This window comes from Typopeltis vanoorti, chromosome 20 (genome assembly GCF_054136105.1).
Source record: "Typopeltis vanoorti isolate ZY-2024b chromosome 20, IOZ_Tvanoo_1.0, whole genome shotgun sequence".
Classification (NCBI taxonomy): Eukaryota; Metazoa; Arthropoda; class Arachnida; order Uropygi; family Thelyphonidae; genus Typopeltis; species Typopeltis vanoorti.
Window position 1 is genome coordinate 72,240,211 of NC_143568.1, and position 15,934 is coordinate 72,256,144.

Sequence of the window (15,934 nt, forward strand, 5' to 3'; positions counted from 1 at the left end):
AAAAAAAAAAAAAAAAGCGAACATATTTGTATTTAATAGAATACAAATTTAATTGTTTGCATAAGTTTTTGTAAATGGTGTATAAATTTATTCATTTTTATAATATATTAATTTAAAATAAACTTAACATAAATAACATATAACAAATTTTCATTATAAATACATTAATATATTTAACCTAATATAGAAATATTCTTGTTCTAATCAAAGCAGAATCCCGCTTAGCTATATTTGTATAGAACTTTATAAATATCTTCGCTTTCAAAACTGAAGGAATTAAAGTCATAGTCGGAAGAATGGCAATCAATAAATAAGTCAGACCCTCAAAACTTGCGGGAGGTCCATCGTCTATTTTATTTTATTTTATTATATATAAGGCTGCTTATAGTATGAATTACACAAACTCTACAAATACGTGTTGTCTTGCAAAAGTAGAATGTCCTAGCAATATATCAGCTCCGTTGCTTAGCAACCAAAATATGCAGACGATATTTCTTCGTACAACTGTTTTGATTGGTTATCTAAGTGTTTACATTAATATTCAATGGTGTAGATTGTGATATGCTTAGTAAGTACCCTAGTTTTATGTTTTTTTAATATTTTATTACTTTATAAACGTGACATTTTAGTGAATTGAACAATTTTGAACATCCCATCATGCATATGACAAAATCAAAACAGCAGATTTACTAAAATCGATAACAAAACGACTACGCAGCTGAGTATATATTAGTCATTGGGGTGGTATGCCGTTGTTGCTATTGTAACCACCAGATGGCAAAAATTAAATAAATCAATAAAAACAAGCAGATAATAAAAACCTACTGGTATAATTCACTGGAAATAAAAATGAAGGTTCTTTATTTTTTTTAATAAATCGTATCTTTGAAACAGTTTTATTGTTTTTAATTAATTAATTTATTTATTTACACTAAGTAAGTCTATTGCGGTTCTTTCCAACACGTTTAAAATTATAGTTTAAACGCATTTTATATGAAAAATAGTTATTCTTAACCGTATTTTATCTAGAAGGCAAGTATAACTATCTGTCACATTTTAATGCATGTGCCACCCAGTGGAAAGTTGCACAGTTAGCTACTAGTATTAAATAGCTGTACAAATATAAAGAAAGACAAAAGCAGAATTAGTGTTTTTTAATTAGAAATTAGAGAATTATGAATTTTTAAAATAATGGGTACACGATGCACATAATATAGTGATAGGAATTGAGTCTAAGGGTCCTTTATCCTCCCTAATGAGGAGGATAAACGACTTTTAATATTTTAATCTATTAAGAAATTAAAAACATTAGATTATCTATAAAATTATGAAAAATGAATAAAAAAAAAGTAAAATAAGAAAAGATTAATGGTTAAACTCAAACAAAAACCATTATACTACGTTTCATTATTACACACTTTTTACGGAAAAAGTTAAGCAAAAATTATATTTGCATTTAAAGTGGCAAGTTGTGTACTTTCACTGGTACCTCCACTTGTACCTGCATTTTCCCCCACAGTCAAGAAAATTCAGAAATTTACAATTTTCCTCATCAATATAATCAAGTATCACATCTGGAAAGTGCGGAAAAAGTCCCAAATCAGCGACGAAAACAGAATACTCAGCGGGATCTATTTCTACCTCCCTAGGTTTTTCGCACAAGAAAGGCATATACTAGGGGATGGGAGGTTGGTAAATAAATGATGCAAACCTCCTATCTCGGAGGTTTTTATTTTCGGGAAAAAAAAAAAAAAAAAAACAGCTTAAGTTTTATACTAAAACAGGTATTAGGAGATGACCTCCATAAACACCTGGTTAGTTAAAGTGTTAATTTAAAATTATTTTACGACCGCATATAAGAAAAATTTATTGCAAAGTTTTTTTTAAAGAATAGGTGCAAGAAGAAGATGTTCACAGACCTTTTAGCCACAACCTCTGGGTTATACAGCTAAACAAATTGACTGAGGTCTCTTTACTACCCTCCTACTATCATACTCTACCTTTCGTTCTCTTTCTCTCTTACTACCTGCTAACTCTCAGCAATCTTTATACTCCAAAGGCCGATGATGAAAGACGAACACTCATTCTACCTCCACGTTTTCACTGGTAGGACTCCATTAAGCAGGATGATGAATTGCTTATCCGGATTGAAATTCAACATATCTGGACGCAGAAATTAATTAATTAATTAAAAGTTGAGTTTTTTTTTTTTTTTTTTGAATTATAGCAGAAGCCAGTGTGAATTATGTTTATAAACTGCGTTTGTTCTTTCGAACAGTTTGCTTGTTCTGCACAAGGGGAATCCCTCCCCTAAGCACGAGACTAGTTAACTCAGACTTTTTGAAGGATTTCAATCAATTAATATACAATAATAATATATATTCACAAATAATTAAACCTATAATGACGCATAAATTATGATTAATTTAAAAATTGTCTACTTAAAATTTAAATGTCGCAGCTTAATAGATTCGTTCAATTAGAGCTTGCTGTCAGGTTGGGTTCTTTTCCGATCCTGTCATGAATAGAGAAATGCTTTCGACAGTATTTTGCCATCGGAACGTACCATCCACAATTGGCTAATTTCAAACCCGATCACTGACGCCTCGTGTGCACATATAAACGTATGCAACTATGTCCTAAGAAAAGTAAGAACCTTATGTTAGGCTTAACATAAAAAGAAAATGGGCAAAAGAAAATAATAAATATGGATACGAAAAATAAGATTCGCTAAGTAAAAATCAGCTTCATTACAATTCAAATATTAGTCTTAAATACTAACTAGGCTGAAAAGAAAATAAATAGGCCGAACAAGAAATTGCAAGTACTTTAGATATGCACTTAGTCCTCCCAAACACGCAAGAAATCAAGCCAACTTAAGTGACACTTTTGAATTATTGATAAGATTTTGTTCATTATCTGATGCACATGTATGATGTGCTAAACATCCCCCAATCTTCGGGGGGGGGGGTGACCTCGTCGACCCCAATTGGAAACTTAAAACGAAGTTTAAAATCATTGATTAATACCAGCACTTGTCATATCTGACATTCTGACGCGTCTATTTATGTTCTCTCGTCTCCCCCCCTCCCCCATTCAAACCCACACTATAACCCCTCCTGACGGCTAATTGGATAGAAATTAGAAGTCATGCGTACTTTCCTTTTCTTACACGAGACGATTCGGTCATTCCCTTTGTTGTCTGGGCGTGTCTGACCCTGCTTGTATCGCCTTTACACCCGGAATAGGACCAGATGAGTGGCATCCCAAATCTGGCACGGCACACATACACATTGCTGAGGGAAGAGGGGGGGGGGGGGAGCCAGGAACAAATTATTGCGCTTATTATACAACAGCATTGTTTCACTCGCATCACGACCAACCGTGCGTTAGGCCTACGTGATATAATTAATTGGATACATTGCATGTAATTACGGTATCAGCTGAGCATTCTATACACATAGGACTTCTGGTTTTTCGTGGATTACTTTTTTGGACTAAGTGATATCTTACATGATGGCATAGTACCGAGTGTGCATGTGGGGGTGGTTGCGTGAGTGTAACAGAAGTGTTGGCTTTTGCATTTCGTACCGCTACCAGACAGCATTACTATAAATAAGTTAGGAAAGCTGTGATTAAAATGGACACGAAACACCAAATTTTATAGGATGAGTACACGAAAATTCATACCAAAAAAAAAAAAAAATCAGTTTTATCTTCTTACTACAGATTGGCAGCTTAAAAAATAAAACAAACCAACTGATATTTTCCTTATAGTCCTTATAAGGACTGGCTTAAAGGGGCGAAGCAAGAATGCTTTTCATCTTCCCCGTTATCTGTAGAGGACAGTGTAGGGATAAGGTGTTATTGAGCAATTATTAAGGCTCTGATCATGGCAGGAGGGTAACAGCAATAGCCGAGCCTCAGTTAGAACTTCATTGGCTACAGAATTGCCATCCCTTACCCTCCAAGGGTATTGGATTGAATGAATCAATCACCGCATCTCACGGTCGATTGATTCACTCCAAACCAACTGATAGTTTCAAAAATCGCAAGAATATAAAATTTACATTTTTATATTTTTATGGTGTGCAAAGAGATAACATTTTTACGAAAAAAAAATTTTAAAAAAATTGGTAAAAATCTCCTTTACTTTCAAAAATATAAAATTATATAAATTTATATATAGATTATGTATTTAAATTTCTTTATTACTTTATTTTCGTTTTTAATTAATGTATCCGCTAGATATTACAAGGAAGCCTACTTTAATAATAAAAAAAAAAGTACTGTAGACAGGTTTGGATTGCATACGCAGGTGGCGTTGCTGCATTTGCTTTTGAAGTGATGCATAACGATCAGACAGAGACATAATCATCCTAAGGTTGAACTGTTACTTCAGAAAAGATATTTAATGCAACGTATTAACAGAATTTACTACACCTCGTACTAATCCTCTTCTACTGCCAAATGGCAGTTTGCTCATTTCTCTATCCGATTTTTTGCCGAAGGACAGAGTCAGTAGAAGCCTTACGAACTTATATAACTTATACAAATTTAGCTAAAAAGATTAGGCAATGATTTCTTCCCTTCTCAATAAATATTAAGTTTTGTGGACATAACATTGAGAAGGATTTTTTTTTTTTTTTTTTTTTTTTTTTTTTTAATGGTCAGCTGGACTGGACAGCACTTGAGAAATCCACAGCCGCTGTGTTTCATTTTTTTTTTAAATACAATATAATAAATATTATTAATTATTATAATTAACATGACATTATATTATAACGGCATTTTATTCTAGTACTTCAATATAATAATAATTATTTTAATATGATTATATCTATATTTATAATAAAATAATACATTGCATATTATAATAGAATATACAGTACTATATTATACTTAGGGATCCCAGACGTCCCGTAAAATACGGGATCGTCCCGTTGTCCGGAGTAAACAACTTCGGGACAACTTTTTATCCTGTATTTTAGAGTTCAAGATTGAATAACAAAATCGATGAGTTACAATTTCTATTTTATTACAAACATCGCTCTCCGTCATTACAGGGAACTGTAGGCGCGTTGTTATTTTCTCAAGGCAAGTGATGGCAACACTGCACCAATGGTAAGTTCGTTCGAACAGTGCGCATGTGCATTGACATTTTGGTGTGTGCCGTGATATTGGCTCAGCTTTAAATAGCACGGAACGGTCCGCTTGGCCCACTCCATTTTAGAAGCTTGCTATTAATTACTTTACGGCTGCTGTTAAAATCTATGATTTTTCAATTCTCCTGTGGCCCTGTTGAACGTTGAAAATGCCGAAAAGGAAGTGTGATTATACAGACCCTTTAAAAACTCAATTTCCGTTTTTTTTGTTTTTTTTTAAATCTACTAAATTGGACGAGACAGATAAGGTAAAGTGTACGGTTTGTGGTCGCTTGTTTAGCGTCGAGCATGATGGGAAAAATACTGGACAATTATGACTCATAAGTGTCCCGTATTTTTTTCCAATGTATCTGGGGATCCCTAATTATACTCTAATAATTATTATTATCTGAGACCTCCAGGGAGTCAAGGACTTATCGAGAGAGGCTATAAATCACCCAAACCAGCACTCACTACCTTTAAGGGCAAACTATTCCACTCACTCACTGCTCTGTGGGAGAAAAACCTAGCTCTTGCCCCTTTCTTGACTGCAAATAAATTTAACTTCCATGGACGCCCTCGTGTTCTCACCCCACTTTCCATATAACGAAAAAGTTCATCAGCTGATATCCTATAACACCCATTCAAAAGTTTATAGACCTCTATCATATCACCCCTCTTTCTCCTGTTAACCAGTCTATAATCCACATATTCGCAATCTGTCCTCATAATCTAAATTCCATAATCTGGATATAATCTTTGTAACTCTTCTTTGCAGCTTTTCCACAACTTCTTTATCCCCTTGGAATCTGGGGGACCAAATCTGCGCACAATAATCCAGATGTGGTCTTCTCAAAGCCTTATAAAGAGGCAAATTGACTTCCTTATCCTTACGTGTCAAGGTTCGCTTCAACATTGCAATTATCCTATGTATGCAACTTTTGCTACGTGACCTTTTAACTTCTTACCCACCAATATGCCAAGATCTCTTGCTTCCTCAGTTTCTTGTAGCATAACCCAGCTAATATAATATGATCCTGGAACTCGAATCACGCCAAAGTGCATAACTTTACACTTACTAACATTAAACTGACAGCCATTTTCGTTTGCCCAATTTTCCAGCCTATTGAAATCATTTTGTAATCGCTGAATATCAGTAGCATCCTTGATTGCCCTGCCTATCATCAGCAAACAATTGCAAATCTGATGATAGACCCTGCTTGAAGTCATTAATGTATAGATTGAACAATAATGGCCCAAGGACTGAACCCTGAGGTACACCACTGGTTACTTTAAATCTGGCAGATTCACACCCACTGTATACCACTTTTTGATATCTGTCTGTTAACCATCCCCTGATCCAAGCCAAGAGTTTATACTCCAATCCCATATTATCCAGTTTATGAATCAGCCTTTCGTGTGGTATCCTATCAAATGCCTTAGACAAATCCAACATTATCATAGTGTCACCATTTCCTTTATCCAACTCAGCCGTAACATTGTTATAAAATAGGAGCAAATTGCTAAAACACGACCTTCCCTTAGTAAACCCATGCTGCTCTTTGCAGAGTATAGCATGTTTGTCTACCCATTTCTGTATGCGAGTTCTTACCAACTTCCCTATAATCTTCACTACCACACCAGAGATACTAACAGGTCGGTAGTTAGACATCAGTTTTTGCTCCGCCCTTGCGCAATGGAACTATCATACTTTCCTTCCATTCCTGTGGTATCATTCCTGAGCTGCGACTCAAGTTATACAAATGTGTGAAAGGCTTAGCCAATTCAGCTGAACATTCCTTTAACAAACAGGCAGATATTCCATCTGTCCGTATTGACAAATTCTTATCCAGGTTATGCAAGAGCTTTCCAACCTCATTTTCATGAACCTCTAACTCTTTATCCAACGTAGCAGTAGCACCATGCACCTGGTTGATATATCTTAGCAAAGCGAGCACTCATTAACTGAACAATCTCCTTAGCTTCCGACACTCGTGTACCATCTGCATTCAATAAAGTTATTCTTCCACATTCATTCTTTCTTTCTTTTGTTTGCGGCATCACGATAAAATTCTTTTGGATTGCCTTTGGCTTGCATGGCCAATTTCTTTTCATACTCATTATACATTATATTATACCATAATATGAAAACATTTACTATATCACAGTATGGTTGTTATCATAGTTATTTTATAATTTAAAATGATTCATTTAGAATTTTAAAATTATGTTAAAACTTGCTTTATAAAAGGATAAAAAGATAATGCAGAAATATCATTCAACCCATAGAATAAAACGAAGTGCCAGACAGAATGGCACGTCCTTCAGCTGATTTTTGTTTTTTTTTTTCATCAGAATGAAGTGCTAGCACAGCAGACTTCTAACAACAAAATCACTCAGTTAGTAGCAAAGCAAAACAACACACTATGGAGAGCAGTACGCTTTTGTTTCCAGAAATGTTTTAAATTTAATACAATCAAAATGTGCAGCTCTTTCAGTAATATTTATTGAAGCACACGTATCCATATTCTTATATTTGGGATAGAGAAAAAAAAAACATTAACTATAATTGTACAGAAAAAAAAAAGACAAAAATTACAATTGTGAAAAAATAAACAAAAAGTACATTTGCACAGAAAAACTGACAAAACTACTGACAAAATTGCAATTGTACATGATTATACTTTAATCAGTTCTGTTCCCATTTTTAAAATTTAATTTCTAATTAAATTTTAAAAATTTAATAGTCTTTTAAGACTGCGTAGCATTTAGGAAGATAAAAATCAAAAACTTTTTCCATTTAAAATTTCATTCCATAATAAATAGAATTCCAGAAATTCGTCACATTCATAAGCTAAATAAATTAGGAACACTTCTAAGAAAAAGGAGAACAAAGAAATAGCTGGAGCGAGAGGGGATCCATGACCTTCATTAAATATAATTTAGATGTTAACGACGCGACTATGAATTCTCTGGTATTGATCGCCAGAAAATTCTACTTGGAGTTGAAGACTATCTATTAGTACAAATTATGTGTCTGATTGCGAGAGAGAGAAAGAAAAAGGGAGAGAGGAGAGTAGGGGGGGATCTTTATACAATTTTCTCTTCACGCCATACTCCTGCAGACCATGTAATAACAAGTCTTGTCATGAGATATTGTTTTTCGTTACCACATTTCCGGAAGGAAGCTACTGCGCATGACTGACACTACAAGAAATACCAAAAGTTTGAAATATGTCGCAGAAAATTAAACTAATCGCACTTTCTTGAGAGAATCTGTACTTTCCAATTCTGCCAATATGCCAGTTCTTATTATCCAACGATAATGTTATACAAAACGGGGTTGGTATTTTCTATCTAAAATTGTAACCTTTTTGTCCAATTGGAAAACTGGTTTCCATGGTATCCGCAAGCATTGGACTAACAAAGTTAGCCTCAATCGAAATTTTCGTAAAGTGCTAGGATTGTGTTATAAGATTAAACAGACAGAGTTTAGAAATGCGTTTACCGTCTTGTTTGTTGCAATATTTAAAGGAAATTCAAACAACTGTAATTTTCTTCCAATCATTGAGCATGTGCTGCCTCTATTGGTGTTATTTTGAACATTTCTATGTAATAAGACAACTTAAGAAAATATAAATTTTTAATAAACCAAATAATCTCACTAGAGGGCGCTGGGAAAAATCTGATCGCTGGTGTTTTTCTTTCAGTTAGCAGCGGGAAATAAAAATATACAAGTTCAGCTGCATAAAACAGATGAAAAAACATACACAAAACTGAAAAAAGAAATAAATACGGAGGTTTCTACCGCTATGTTTACGTGTAACAAGCACGGCCCCACACAGATTGTATTCGTTTTTTTCTTTTTTAAACATCCAGAATCTCCGGTTCTCTGTAGGCTTCACTGCAATTTTAATCACGATTCATGATGATGCTGAATTAAATCGCAAATAGCACTTAAATTCTTTTGCATTAATTTATAATAAATTTCTTTTATCATTATCTTTGTTTGGTATATTTTTAGATCATTTATCTCTAGAAAATTAGACAAAAATATATTTTTATTTAAATTAAATTATTCTTTTAATTTAATTTAATTTTATATTTTTTAGAAGAAAATTAAATTTTGAAATTTAAATTTATCTGATAGCCAAAATTATATACAATGCCAGAATTAGTTTCTTTGAAAAATGCAGTAGTTCAATTCTGATTCGTATTTCTTTATATTTACAAACAAATCTATTCATCATTTGCTTACCTCAGTCTCATAGAACATCCCAATAATTCTTCCATCTGGACTATGAAGAAACACCTGATTTTAGTGTTAATTAAGCCTGTTCCATTTGCTAGAATAGACATTGCATCAGAATAGAAACGTTCACTCATGAGAACAGATACTACACACCTGATGACTATAAATTCCTGTTACGCTGTTAGCGCCCTCTAAGAGCCCGAAAGGAATTAGGACAATCTACAAAGAGAAAAATCAACACCTCAGAGCATTACAGTTATATGTAACGTATAAAACACTGAAGAAAATTATATATTAAATATAACACAGTTTAAACGAAGTAATAATAGAAAGCACTAATTACTGCTTTTAATATAAATTTCATATAACTTTTATAATGCACTTTATTAGTGAAACTATTTTCATATCTATTACATAGATTTTGTAATGTCCTTTTTAATTGAAAATATAAATCGACTTTAGGAGAAGACTCTAGAGGGTAATGGATGGTAATGCTGTAGCCAATGAAGTTTTAAACGAGACTCAGTTATTGCTGTTACCCCGCCCAGACCAGAGCTTATAGCTCAATAACACTCCATCCATGTATTTTCTTCTACAGATATATAAATGGGAATATGAAAAGCATTTGCTTCACCCATATAGCAAAAAAAAAAAAAAAAAAAAAAAAAAAAACGATATTATAGCTCAATAACACCCCATCTATGAATTTTCTTCTACAGAAATATACTGTGTATAAAATACAGTATATTCATTATACTGAATATAATATACACAGTTATGTATATTAAAAAATATATATATACATATAAATAAAAAATATTATACAAATAAACATATATAAATATTTAGATATACTGTACATACAAAGAAGCTCATATATTTCAATAAAATAAAAGAAATGATTATTAAAGTGTAGAGTGGAAATGTTTCAAATGGTTATAAGATAATAAAATGGATGATATTACGAATCCAGCAATATTTTATAGTAAAATATAAAAGTTTTGAAAATTTACTAGAGAGAAATTATAAGAATATAGCCTTTGCCTTGAAAAGACAAGCGCTGTCCAAAAAGCCCGTATGTTGATCTTTTATTATCGCTCAAATTAAACGATTAGTCTTCCGGGAAATTTTCTAAAGTTTCCTTAAGTTTCTTTTTTTATTTAGTTATAAAATATGACTGGATCTGTAATATCATCCGTTTTAATAAAAGAAATACTATTATATAGTTAGATATTAATTCAAGAAAGCAAGTTTATTTCCATTTTAAATCGAGAATATATCGGAGGTGCTGTTTTGATCAAGTTTATATACGCGTGTACATTATTATTATTATTTTTTTTTAATTTACAGATTTTTACCAATGTACAATTAATAATAATGTGACTAACAAAGCATATTTCTATTCTAAACCTGCTTTGGCCTTTGCCCTTGACGAGCTTCTTATTCTGACGAGTCACAATTAGGCGAAACAAGTGTCAGGAAATGGCGATACTTATATACATATATACAAGAGAAAGAAGTAAATAATATGTATTAAATCATTTTAATGAAATGGATGCGGTACATAAATTATAAAAATTAAATTACACACTAGATCATTGGTACAATTTACACCGCAGCTAATTATCTTCAACTTGCAGCAAATTATGTGCTGGGCCGCAGTCGATAAAAACGTGAATGCATGACTCGTTTGAGAAAATAGGGTCTGCTTTCGATGCACAAAAAAAAAATCACGAAAAAAAATTGAATGGAGAAAGGAATTTAGAAGATATTCTTTCTCGCTAGGATTCATGTGAGATTCCAACAAAGATGACTTCATTGTTAATCACTAGACATTTATCTTGTTCTAAGCTTTGGACAGATTTTTATCTCCGGTGACAACATTAGAATTTTAATAAGTATTTATGTCATGCAGAATTTGTTGCTGGCATGATGAGACATCAATAACATGGTAAGAAGTGGAAAGCCAACCTAATAATACGACCTGTTCGCTTTTGAAAGCCGACTCTTCTTACAACCGGAGAATATAAATACGCAGTGTAAATTTCATTTGAACCCCCTTCTCTCTTCACCCTCCCGATGTTTTTTTTATTTCTTTCTGTCTCTCAAAATGCAGATGATAGATTTTATTGGTGAACGAGGTTTGAATTTTTTACTGTTGATTTTTTTTTTTTTTTTTCAGATAATCGGGGAGCCAACGGCTACTTGAACAATAGTTATCGAGAGGGGTGTTGGTATGCGCGCGCTAAGAAAGAGAGAGAACGGGGGGGGGGCACCCATCTGTTCTTCACTTTTCGATGTATGTAAATAGCATCGGTGCAAGTAGTAAATACCGGGTTAGGCAAAGGCGTGCTGTAAGAAAGAGTTGGAGAATGAGTGAGAAAATTAATATATATTTTTTTTTTTTATCCCTATCTAAATTAATGAAGGGTTTCTCCATTGTGATTTGATGAGGGCGGTATTACATTCACGCGCAAGGCGTCCTGTCCAGAACCAATACCATTAATCACAATTATCTGTTAGTCACCCATCTGTTATCTGGGAGCTAGGGGGACATTGAACCCTACAATCAGACATTCATGTTCGCCCTGTAATGATGGGATTCGGTAGAAACATCCCAGGTACCTCCAATCTCGACATTGGGTATACAGGAAAAACAACAACAACTTGTTAAAAGGTCATCCCTATAGTGTCTGTATAATTCCGGAAATAAATACAAGGTAACAGCTATACAAGGAATTATCGCACTTTTTTCAAAAATTTTTTCATGCCCATCACTATGAAAAATACGTATGTTATGCTGATTTTTAAACTTAGTGATAAATATAAGGAAGGCAGAGTTATTATCGTATGATAAAAATTTTCATTTTTTTTTCTCTTGATATGTGTGGCAATCCAATATTACAATCATTGTATAGTACACAAAATCCAAAGGGATCAAATACCATAAACAGTATTCCCAACGCGTCACACTTTCGTCATTGTGCGTCACAGCTGCAACATGATTGGCTGGTTACAATTATGACCAGACAACTAAGGCGATTATGTTTATATATGTGATCCGTGTCTGGTTTACATGTTATACCGAGGAAAAACATCCAAGATTTGGGGAGGATGAAGCCCAAAGCCTCCGTCCTTATAAATATACCTCGCATCCTACATAAAATTCGAACCATGGCCGTTTCAACTTAACAATACTTATTATAATTCCAGATTTATTCCAAAGGAATTATATTTCAATGTATACGGGAGAGGACTGATATAGTTTCGAAAAATGCGATATTTTGACCAATTTTTTTGTGTACACACTGGAGTTCGAACTCATAGTTTGTAGTTTGGAGAGCCCCAGACGTTAATAATACATTTGGCCAACAGTTAAACGATGTCACTTAAAATATGGAAAACGTTTTGAAATTAGAAACAACTTAACGCATTAATTATATTATTTCCAAATGGAAATTATATTATTTGGGTTGTGTTTTTAATTATTGATTATTATTTTTTTTTTTTTTGGAACTGTAGTCGAAAGAAAAAATCTTTTTAAAAAAAGAGCATATTGTTTCTCCCACTTAAACACACAAACCAACAGAAAAATAAATGCAGTTTAGAGGCAAAATTGACACATTTAAAGAACAACTAGGCACCAACAATATACCACATCTTTGAGAAGCAATCCTACTCATCAAAAAGCTACAGTGCATCAAATCTGTATGAAACTGGCTGCATAAAAGGTTGTTCCAGCAAAATAGAATAACAGTGCATCGCAGTGAGAATGCATCGTTTCTCAAATGGGACCATTCGGTTGTAAGAGGTGAATAGAGTGTTTGCATTGCTGTTTCCATAAACGATCACGAGATGGCGTCAAAGAAGTACAACCACACTATCAATTTCAAGGCACTTTGGGGTGGATTGTTTTGGCATTATGACCATTATGTCTATCAATGCGTGTTCTCTAGCCACTGCCTGTTTTTACGGATTAAAGACTCTTCCACCTCAGTTGAGTTGGTACATATCACGTGTCCTACACGGAATTCATTGCATGCGTATTGTTACTAGCTAAGCTACTGAAGGTTCCTTGCAAGGAGACAAATATATAAAGGTGATTTAATTTTTGCACATTAAATGGACAGCGCCGACAGAAATTCATCGCTATTTGGCAACAGTGTGGTGAACAAATGTCTCCTCTGACGGCAAAGGTGTACAACAAAAAAGTAATCAGGGCAATCAGGACCACGTTATTGTTCGCACAGACGCCTTGATCAAAGAAAATACGAAACTAGGTGACCCTTTCCGAAAGCTTAAAATCTCGCCGAGTACAGTGCACAGAGTATCATTCATGACCATCTTCATTATATAAATGTTTGTGTGTTTCGGATGCCAAAGAAACTCACAGATGTTCCCAAAGTACTTCGAAACAAATTGATTTCTAACAGAAATTTATTTGGCTATTGTAGAGAAGTAACATTTTATCCATCCAAATAGTTAATTTTTTAAGTTTTTGTGATGGAGTGTTAGCAATAGTGCTGTAACTTCCAACTAGCTGAAAGGATCTGAGGATTAAAAGATGGATTAATGATCCATCTTGTCATCCTCAGACCCTGATAATATACATTGATCAGCAGCAGCTATTAATATCCATCACAGAAGAGCTTTAGCCTTCAAATCATTGATGCATTTGTAGATCAGTCTCTGCCATCGTGCAAAATCCCTAAGATACAAAAATACATTTAAAGAATCTATATCTATCTATCTATGTGTGTGTGTAGAAAGTTTTTTACTTTGGGTTTATTATACGTTAAAGATACCAAGAAACTTGATACTTTAATCCTTTTCCAAGTGCAAAACAAAGTTTTGCGCGTGAAATATATTCAGGGCTGAGCTACTTGTATATAAAGGCTAATGACTTCATATCACTTGCCTTAGTATGTATCCCATAATGCAAAGCACCCCTCTTTCGGGGGTGTATAATGCAATGCATGATGGGATGGGTCACTATTAAGACCATTGTTTAAGTAAAGGGCATTTCTAAAAATTAGACGATCCCCCAGACTGCTCTAAACGAGTGACCATCCAATTGCGTTGGTTCTATTCAGTGGCAGGCTCACCCTACCATTGAGCAGAACTGCTCATATTCCAGGGAAAAGCACTCACTGTCACGGCCCCGAGAGGTCACGCTAGAAAACACCAAACCCCTGATACTCAAAATGCTCTCCCAAGCAAAAAACCCCGAAATCTTAAGCTACCGCCACAGCGGAAGCCAAGCCAGACCCGGAAGAAACCTTAAGAGAACAAAAATTCTCCGACCGGTTTCGATCTTTGTATAGATGAAGCGGGCTCTAAAAATAAGACGATCCCGAGCCCAACTCAGTTGTTCCACACAGCGACAGGCTCACCCCATCACCGAGAAGAACTTCTCAGCATTGGCTCTACCCAGTGGCAGGTTCACCCCACCACCAAGCAAAGCCATAATCTCAGCGGTGGCTCCACTCAGAGACAGCCAAAAAAACCTACCCCCAAGCAGAGCCTCTCAAATCAGAAGTACAGAGCCGCACCGGTTTCGACCTTATGAATAAGTAAAGCCGTCTCTAAAAATTCGGACGATCCCTAGGTCACTTAATCGTGGGCGAAAGACCGTCCGTCTCAGCGTTGGCTCCACTCAGGCCTTCCACCCACCACCACCACCGAGCAGAACCGCTCATATTCCGAAGAAAAGCATTCACCGACAAACCCCTCAACGGGCCGTGCCGGAGAACACTTTCCCCGGAGACTCAAATTGCTCCCGCAAGGCAACCTTAAGAGAGCGAACTCATAATAGCCCCCCACCGGTTTCGACCTTTATTGAGGTCTCATCAGTGGAAGCCAAACCCGGGAGAGAGGCCAAGGTTGAAGTATGCAGAAGTCATATATATCTCATATACAGGTAGACAAAAGGTGCTTGATCTTCTTAATAAAAATCTGTGGATAAGTTAAAAATGTAAAATTTTTTTTTTACCTTGGGTTTATTATACGTTAAAGACACCAAGAAATTATATACATACTTCGAAAACATTGTTTTGCTTCCTTGGGAAAAGGAATAAAACTAAGTATATAATTTCTTGGTGTCATTAACATTTTAACACACACACACACTTCACCAGAATATTTATCAGCTATATATCCTACAGAATCATTAACTGTCCTTTAATTCAATCCAAAGCTGTGACTGTAAGTTGAGTCTTTGCAGATGGACATTTTTCTTCAGTGTGCCTGTTCTGCCGACTGAAAAACCCGAATTTAGGAAGGAAATCCTCCATCCCCGTATGAGACTAACTGACCTTTAATTGAATAAACCCTCAAAGAAGTTCTTCCCATTCGGAGGGATTACCGAAACCCCCAGATTCTAAGCAGCAAGAGGGGTTAAGAGTTCAAAGGAACTTCAATCATTTTGAAACAGAACTCATGTTCGACTACAAATACATTTTGCGATGAACCCTCAAAATATTTTTTCTCCCAAGAAACAAAAGCGAGCAGGGTGTGCATACCATTCTACCATAAAATA